Raw genomic sequence first — 10,031 nt, 5'->3', positions numbered from 1 at the left:
GGCATGTTTCAACCCGGTATCATGACAAAATACTGTTCCTCACAGCCAAAAAAACAGACCGAATTCAGTTCAGCTGGAGGGGGGTTGGGTTTTTTGGGGGTAGTTCTGTATAGTTTGTGGGGGTCGAAATAAAGATGTGAATCTTTTTGTCTTTAATATGGACAGTGTCTTATCGGGGTTTCAAACTTGCAGAGCCAGTTTAGCAAAAGTAGAACAATTTCCTCGTCATTTTGGTTTTAGAATAACATTGAAGAAAGGTTTAGATCCACTTCAAATGTTGACTACTGTATAGCGCAATATAGTTTATTAGTTATTATTACTTAATTTGAGAGGAAGTTGCCTTAACTCTGATACCCAAACTGTTGCATTAATTTTATTTTGTTTCATCTAAACAATATTTTTTAGAGTGTGAAATATAAATTCAAAAGGTAGCCTATCTCTTTATGTTTTTCTAAATCCCCAACAGAGTCCAGACATCAGTAAAATATCCATCTATGAACATGTTTTATAGGCTATTTTATATTTGGGAAATACACGTTACAGATGTGACAAAAAACACCAGAGTTTTTGGAGACATTATTATTATTATTTGTATTTACAATGCACAAACCACAAGCAACAATATCTGCAGAGAAGGGTTGGCCATTCTCAAAACATAAAATATACATTTTATTTTCAATTTTCGTTTTTGTGTTTCAGAGGAAAAATCAGGGTTAAGGCATCTTTCTATTACAGACCGTTCTGAAAGAATATTTTTTGCAAACGCGCATAAAATGCTTTAAAAACTTTAACAGAGATGTCTAGAGGCTATTTAATAGGTTTGCCTTCATGTAAGATTTTTCTAGTTACTAGTGGTTCATTTGTCATTATTCAACTAATCGCAGGTTTATATTAAATTTACAATCTATAATCTATAATGTGCCTTAATATGTTCGATGCTCATGCATTAAGTTTGCCACAAAGCACACCCAGAAGTAGCCTAATAATTGTGAAAAAGGATACATTTTAATTATTTATTAATAAACAAATGTTTTCTTGTCGGCTGCAAGATTAAATTCATAGTGCTGACTCTCTCCACATGGATGCGCCTTTAGAGAAAAATGCAACCTTCACAGATTACATAATGCTTTCGTTTTGAATTGATTCATTTAAAAGACATTTCAAGCTTTCTGTAGATATATTTATCATGTATGTGAGACACCGCAATTTTAAGTTATTTAATTATCAGGAAAAAATTCAAGTGATCGAGAGGGCACCTCCCTGTCATGCATGTGCATTAGACTAATAATTTTTGTACAAACGCTTGAATATGAATAATAATTTGCATATGCATTACAAAGTATTTTTTTTTTTTACATGCAATTATCCTAAATAAATACATACATAATAATAAGTAGACAAATACGAATTAATGCTGTGCGTCACACTCAGCATCAGGCACGCAGCAAGGAATATGATACACACCTTCATTTAAAAGCGTCTGATTTTTTTTTTTCTTTTTTTTTTTTCTTAAATTATATAAAAGCAAGGTAAAGAAGGCTCCCTTTAAAATCACTGAAGTTGTCAATTAATGAAGTTCTTATTTACATTGTGTGAACTTATGTTTAAACGTGAGGACGTTTTATTAATCCGTCCATTCTTTAGAGTTTCAATGATTTAGCAAAATTGTGCAGGTTTAATTTATTTGTTTCTTGTTTTAATTAGGCATAAATAATTGGAGCGAAATTATACAGTGACTAAAATAAAGAAAATAATTTATAAAACACGCAACAATTTCTTAATCAATGTACAGACAAATATATTTTTAATGCTCTGATGCCACAATTTCTTTAGAATAATATTAGATTAGATTAGATTCAACTTTATTGTCATTATGCAGAGTACAAGTACAGAGCTAATGAAATGCAGTTAGCATCTAACCAGAAGTGCAAGAATATAGTGTTTTATATACATAAAAGTGCAAAGTAAAGCTATGATATACAGAATGTACAGTTGAGTTGATATACAGTATTGAGCAGAGTATATACAGAGTATAAATATGAATGCAATGTAGATATTATATATACATTATGAATAGCAGGAACGTGAGAACAGTGGTAATAAATACAGTTGAATGAGTGTGCAAAGTATTGTTGAACAATCTATTATATGCAAAATAACAGTAGTGCAATGATTTTTTGTAGAAATAGTCTACTGTGCTTGTACATTAACCATTTAGACAGTTTATAGTGTAATGGATTTAACCATGTGCAGTCTGTGCAAAATATGAGTAGTGCAATACATGTATGTAAAGTACTGTGACCAGTGCAGTAAAAGAGCAGGTGCAGGTTAGATAGGTGGTGCGGCATTCAGAAGTGTCACAGCCTCAGGAAAGAAGCTCTTCCTGAGCCTACTAGTGTGAGAGCATTGGTTCCTGTTACGCCTGCCGGATGGAAGGAGGGTGAAAAGTCCATGGTTAGGGTGAGAGGCATCCTTGATGATGTTTCTGGCCCTGTCCAGACAGCGCTTCTGATAAATGTTCTCGATGGATGTTAACTGGGTGCCGGTGATCCGTTGAGCAGTTTTCACCACCCGCTGGAGTGCTTTGCGGTCAGATGCGGAGCAATTGCTGTACCACACTGAGATGCATTTTGTGAGTATGCTCTCAATGGTACAGCGGTAGAATTCAGCAAATATCCATATTATATAAATCATACTGCACACCTAAATGTGTCAAATCTAAAATATGGTGTAATTCTGTGTAGCCTAGAGAAAATATAAGCACAGGCTCATAGGCTTGAGATTTATCCTGCTTGAATTCGTTCATATCTTCATAAATAATAAACTTTCATCTGTGAATATTAAATATTTTAACTACAGGGTTTTTCTTTCATTTTTCTTGACTGCAGCTGTCAAATGTAACACATCGGTGAGGCAAAGCTGACATCTATTTTTGAAAATGTGCTTTAAATTTACATTTACATTTAATCATTTAGCAGACTCTTTTATCCAAAGTGACTTACAAAAGAGAACAATAGAAGCAGTCAGGTCAACAAGAGAACAACAACAGTATACAAGTGCTATGACAAGTCTCAGTTAGTCTAGTACAGAACGCATTGCCAGTGTTTTTTTTTTTTTTTATGAAAAACAACAAAAGAAGAAAAGTGCTAGTATTAGTTGGTTAAGTGCTGGCGAAAAAGTCTTTAGATGTTTTTTGAAAATGAGTAAAGACTCAGCTGTACGAATTGAGATTGGGAGGTCATTCGGCCAGCTGGGCACAGTCCAGGAAAAGGTCCATGAGAGTGATTTTGAACTTCTTTGGGATGGCACCACAAGGCGTCTTTACTTGCAGAGCGCAAACTTCTGGAGGAAACATAAGATTTAACCAGTGAGTTTAGGTATGTTGGTGCCGTGCCAGTGGTCGTCTTGTAGGCTAGCATCAGTACCTTGAATTTGATGCGAGCGGCTATTGGTAGCCAGTGTAACCTGATGAGGAGAGGAGTAACGTGAGCTTATTTTAAATTTAAATTTATGCATTTAGCAGACGCTTTTATCCAAAGCGACTTACAGTGCATTCAGGCTATCAATTTTAACCTATCATGTGTTCCCGGGGAATCGAACCCACAACCTTGCGCTTGATAAACAATGCTCTACCAACTGAGCTACAGGAACACAGTTTTTTTTGGCTCATTGAAGACAACCCTCGCTGCAGAGGCTTGACAGTACATGCAGGAAGGCCCGCCAGGAGAGAATTACAATAGTCCAGTCTGGAGAGAACAATAGCTTGGACTAGAAGTTGGTTGGCTTGCTCTGAGAGGAAGATTCTGATCTTCCTAATGTTGAATAAGGCAAATCTGCAGGACCGGGTCATTGTAGCAATGTGGTCTGTGATGCGCTTGTTTGATAACTTGTGGTTAAAGTGCCACTTAGCGGTCAAAAGCTGCAAATGCACTTTGCAGATGCCATGGCGGCGGCGGTAGAAACTACGTTTTGGATGGCCACCTACTGTACCACCAACAATGTCACAAGCTCTTATTAATCTTATACTTAAAGAATAAGCCTTAAAGTGATTGTAAAAACTACTGCCCATTATCACTTATCAACTTGATATGAAAATCTTTTAAAAAATCCTGACTAATCATTTAAATGAAGTTATATCATCACTTATACATGTGGATAAAGTAGGGTTCATTAGCGGCCATAGTTCTTTTGATAATATTCGTTTGTTTATTGACATTATGTGGTTCGTAAGGGAGGAACAGACCCCAAGTGCAGCCATCTCATTAAATGCAGAGAAGGCTTTTAACATGATGGACTGGTTTTTAAAATTCAGTAAGTCTATGGGTTTGGAAACACATTTATAAAATGGATTAAATTATTGTACAAACAACCAGTAGCAGCAATACTAACCAATGGATTGATTTCAGAGTATTTTTTACTAGGTAGAGGAACACGGCAAGGATCTCCCCCCATTGCTGCTTTGTCTTGCTTTGGAATCTTTTGGGCATTTTACTATTGGTCTCTGATCCTGGTAGGTCTATATCTGTAATGATGAGACCGAGAGGTTCGGATCCATGTGCAGAACTTTTAATGAGAATGGTCAGACAGGCAATGATCAGCAATGGCGTCAGGTATATAGGGATAACCAGAATCGAAAACAGGAACAAGCAGATGTCGGGGGCAGGCAGCAGAGAATCAGAGTCGGTATAAACAATCCAAAGGTCAGGTACAAAGAGATCAAACACAAGGGAAACGCTCGGAAATGACAGACACAGCATATCAAGACCTCGCAGAGAGTGAGAGTGAGTGTGCTGCTTATATGTGTGTGTAAATGAGGTGCAGGTGTGGCAAGGAGATTGACTGAGGAATGATGTGCAGGTGTGGCAGGGTGATTGTGATGCAGAGACTCATGGGAAATGTAGTTATGATGTGGTGCAACAGATAAGAGGTGCTAGAGTCCGAGTGACATCTGGTGGTGAGTGTGGAATTGTCCTGATTAGAGTGCCCTCTACGAAAGTTCATGGGCACTCCATGTAATGACCGTGACATAGCCCCCCCCCCCCCCACCAAAGGAGCGGCTTCCAGACGCTCAAAACAATCTAGGAGGGCGTTGGAGCGGGGGCGGAACAGGGGGAGGGACAGAGGGCCAGGTCCATGAGGAAGTGGAGTGGTCGAGGACCGGGGCAGAGCAGGCAGAACTGGGCCTAACATGGAGATCAGGAGTCTCTCCTGGACCTGACATGGGAAATAAGGGCCCTTCCTTGGCCTGACAGAGGAAGCAGGGACCCGCAATGGGCCAAACTTGGTAACAGGGACCCGCCGTGGGCCTAACTCGGGAACAGGGGTCCACCAAGGCAGAGCAGGTGGCGTGGGAGCCCACCAGAGTGGAGCAGGTGGAGCTGGAGCCCACCAGGGTGGAGCAGACAACCATCACAGCTGAGAAGAGGGGACAGAAGCCCACCAGGGCGGAGCAGAGGACCACCACAGCCGAGATGATGGGACAGAAGCCCACCAGGGCGGACCAGACGACCACCATAGTTGAACATACATGACAGAGGCCCACCAGGGCGGAGCAGAGGACCACCACAGTGGAGTTGATGGCACAGGAAAGCAAGTCTGGTCAGGTGGGACTGAAACAGGGAAAATAAACAGGTTAATAGCGGCCTCCTTGGCCGTGATGAGATGGTAGCTAGCCTCTGTGGCCATGACAGGGCAGACAAAGAGTTGGTGTATGGTCTCCGTAGCCCTGACCGGAATGAATGACAGCTCATTGACGGCCTCCCTGGCCGTGACAGGATAGGACGAGAGCTCTGAGATGTGACGAGGCTCTGGGAGTTCGGCTGAAATGTGACGAGGCTCTGGTAGATCTGTGGTGATTTGACTGGGTTCATGAAGATCAACTGTGACTTGACTTAGTTCATGAATATCAACTATGACTTGACTGTGCTCATGAAGATCGTTGGTGACTTGACTATGCTCATGAAGATCAACTGTGACTTGACTTAGTTCACGGAGGTTAATGGTGACTTGCCTTTGCTCATGAAGATCATTGGTGACCTGACTTTGCTCATGAAGATCATTGGTGACTTGACTTTGCTCATGAAGATCAACTGTGACTTGACTTAGTTTACGGAGGTTAAGGGTGACTTGACTTGGTTCCTGAGGATCAACTGTGACTTGTCTTGGCTCATGAAGTTTAACTGTTGTTTTACTTGACTCTTGGGTGTTAGAGGTGACTTGACCCATCTCTGGATGGTCAAAGGTGACCTAACTATACTCTGGGAAATTGACTGGGACCTGATCAACGGTGACCTGACTTGACTCTGGAGGGTCATCGGTGACTAGCCCTGACTCTGGAGGGTCATCGGTGACTAGCCCTGACTCTGGAGGGTCCACAGGGAACTGACTCGACTCTGGAGGGTCCACCGGGAACTGGCTCGACTCTGGAGGGTCCACCGGGAACTGACTCGACTCTGGAGGGTCCACCGGGAACTGACTCGACTCTGGAGGGTCAATGGGCACCTGACTTGACTTTGGACTGCCTGTAGAGACGTGAAACGCCTCAGCTTCGGGCACCGCCTCTGGAACGGCCTCGGGCACCGCCTCGGGAATGATCTCCGGGCTTTGAGGAACAGTAGAAGCCTGTCTCCTCCTCCTCCGCCCTCTATGGTGGCGAGTCGGTGGCACCTGGTCTGGAGGCTCAGGCGTTGAGTCGGCCATCTTGTGCTGTGGCACTGGGCTGGCGGCCATCTTGTGCTGTGGCACTGGTACAGGGACCGTCGAACAGATAGGAGCTGGATACATTGGAGAAGTAACCTCCTCAACTGTAAAGGGAGAATCACAAAACTCCAACACAAAGTTAATAAACTGTCCCAGGGTCCAGCTAGGGTCTTCCTCCGGTAAACTCAAGCTTATCCTAGTATCAAGACCACTCCAGAAACAGTCCTTTACCAGATCCTCATCCCCAGGCAAAAGGTGACTATACTGAATGAATTCCTTCACAAAGAGCTCAATTGGTCTACCTTCTTGAAAAATGGAGCATAGCACCTTTAGAGGGTTGCATGAACTATTAGCGGACTCCATACTTGGTCTGCGGTTCAAGAAAGCTGCTGGATCCTGGTTTGGTGAAGTCTTCTGTAATGATGAGACAGAGAGGTTCGGATCCATGTGCAGAACTTTTAATGAGAATGGTGAGACAGGCAATGATCAGCAACGGCGTCAGGTATATAGGAATAACCAGAATCGAAAACGGGAAAAAGCAGATGTCGGGGCCAGGCAGCAGAGCATCAGAGTCGGTATAAACAATCCAAAGATCAGGTACAGAGAGATCAAACACAAGGGAAACGCTCGGAAATGACAGACACAGCGAATCAAGACTTCGCAGAGAGAGAGAGTGAGTGTGCTGCTTATATGTGTGTGTAAATGAGGTGCAGGTGTGGCAAGGAGATTGACTGAGGAATGATGTGAAGGTGTGGCAGGGTGATGCAGAGACTCATGGGAAATGTAGTTAGGGTGTGGTGCAACAGATAAGAGGTGCTAGAGTCCGAGTGACATCTGGTGGTGAGTGTGGAATTGTCCTGATTAGAGTGCCCTCTACAAAAGTTCATGGGCACTCCATGTAATGATCGTGACAATACCTTGTCTCCTTTGAATAATTGACATTTTTTCAAAATTTTCAGGTTTTAGGGTGAATTGGTCTAAATCTGAAGCCCTTGCACTGACTGTATTTTGCCCTGCCTCAGCTTTTCACCCTTTTACTATGGCCTAAGTCAGGTATTAGATATTTAGCAGTTCTATTTCCCCGAAATTTAAATGGCTTAGTAAGAGTTCATTTTAATCCCTTAATGATGAAGATTTCCTGTGATATGGATAGATGGGCTCCACTCCATATGTCAATGGCTGGAAAAATCAGTCTAATTAAAATTAGTTGTAAAATGAGCCAAGATTGAATTATTTATTGCAGTCTCTCCCATTACAAGTACTGCTTTACTACTTTAAACATTTTGACAGAATATGTACGATTTTTATTTGGAATGGTAAGCGTCCTCGGATGCATGCTAATAAGTTGCAGAGACCTGTTGAGAAAGGCTTTCAGTCTCAGACACCTGGCTCATTGGTCACTGCTAACTGAGCAAGCTCTCCCGTGGTATACAATTGAACAATCTGTCTTCCCTCAATCTAATTATTGGAGAGTCTGTCCATCAAATTGGATAGCGAGGTGAAAAACCATCCTAATATGTCACATTTTTTTCATACAGTTTGGGTAAAGATTTCCCGTGTGTGTAGCTCTGACCCTTACCTGAATACTTGTTCGAGTATATGGTTGAATCCTTAACTGTGTATTAATAAAGTCCCCTTTCTATGGAGGGAATGTATTAAGAAAGGTGTCATTATATTAAGTGACCTTTATGAAAATGGTAGTCTGAAGTCATTTGAATATTTACATCAGAAGTATGGTATATCTAGATTTCAGTTTTTCTCTACTTTGTACTACTTTTGGTTCTATTACACAGCTTCCTAAATTAGCCGTCATTCATTATATGATAATGTCAGCATATGGGAAGGGTCATGAAGCATCAACATACTACTCATTCTAACTCATGGTGATGGAGCATTATTAGCTTTTAAGAAAATATGGGAAAGAGACTTGAATTTAATATTTGATGATGAGGAGTGGTTAAGTTTTAAAAAATGTCAAAACGGCATCTATGGATGCAAAAAAATGAGCGTTATACAGTTTAAGACCATTTTTACTGGACCCCTTCCAGACTGTTCAGGCTTGGGTTAAAACATACACCATATTGCTGGAGATGTAAGACTGAGGATGGAGACTTAACTCATACCCTCTGGTCCTGTACAAAAATTCAGGGTTTCTGGAAAAGGGTTCATGAATACATTTGCACCGTTTTAGATAATCAGTTTTCACTATGTCCTCAGTTGTTCATATTAGGTGGGTGGACAGACAGTGACATAAGAGACAAACACATAAGACACTGGGTACAAACCAGATTAATGATTGGCAGACAAATTAGAAGATCAAAAGATGCTAACAGTTTAGGGGAAGGAAGTGAAGATGAAATCATTGCAGAAAGCCGGGAGGGTGAAAGTGTGCGTAGGTTACGTCGAAAGATGACATGTGGAGGGGTAAGTGATGTGTCCGGGAGTGAGTGAGGAGTGAGGATGAAGTGATCCGACGTGTGGAGTGGAGTAACCAGAACCTGATCAGTAGAGCAATGTCGCGTATAAATAAGGTCCAGTTGGTTGTCTGATTTGTGAGTAGCAGTAGTTGACACTCGGTTGAGATCAAAAGAGGCAAGCAGAGTGTCGAAATCAGCAAACAGAGGTTTATCTAGATGAATGTTGAAATCTCCAAGCATAACTAGGGGAGTACCATCCTCAGAAAAGGTTGAGAGCAACACATCTAATTCATCCAAAAAGTTACCCAGTGGCCCTGGGGGTCAATAGACAACTACAAAATGTATTTTAAAAGGGTAGGTAACAGTAACTGAATGAGATTCAAAGGAGCTGTTGATACCCAAAGATGGTAAAGGATTAAATTTCCAATCATTAGAGATGAGCAGACCAGTACCTCCACCTCTTCCAGTCAAACGGGGGGAGTGGGAAAATGAGAAATTATTGGAGAGTGCTGCAGGTGTAGGAGTGTCCTCTGCTTTGATCCAGGTCTCTGTTCAATTTAATAGTTTGTATAATATTATTTAAATGTTTAAAATAAAGTTGTATTTTTTTAATTATGTTTTTGGCCAGATAAATGTTCTTTTGAGTAAAAATTTTCTGGATCTGTACTTTCACTTGAGTAAAATTTTGAGGACTTTTCATACCACTGCCAATATCCGATTTCCAGCATGAACAGATCATGGCTCTGAACTGACCCATATACACAAAAGAACAGTATGAACAGGGTTTCCAGGCTTTCACAACAAAATCTGCCCAATTGCTTCTCAAAATTAGTCCAAAACTAGCCCAAACATGTTCAGGGAGGTAAACATCATGTTAGTGAGGTCGTGTCAACTCATAGAGTTGAAAAACAAGCC

The sequence above is a fragment of the Carassius gibelio genome, chromosome A4 (genome assembly GCF_023724105.1).
Source record: "Carassius gibelio isolate Cgi1373 ecotype wild population from Czech Republic chromosome A4, carGib1.2-hapl.c, whole genome shotgun sequence".
In the NCBI taxonomy this organism is placed as follows: domain Eukaryota; kingdom Metazoa; phylum Chordata; class Actinopteri; order Cypriniformes; family Cyprinidae; genus Carassius; species Carassius gibelio.
This window is presented reverse-complemented; position numbering follows the sequence as displayed.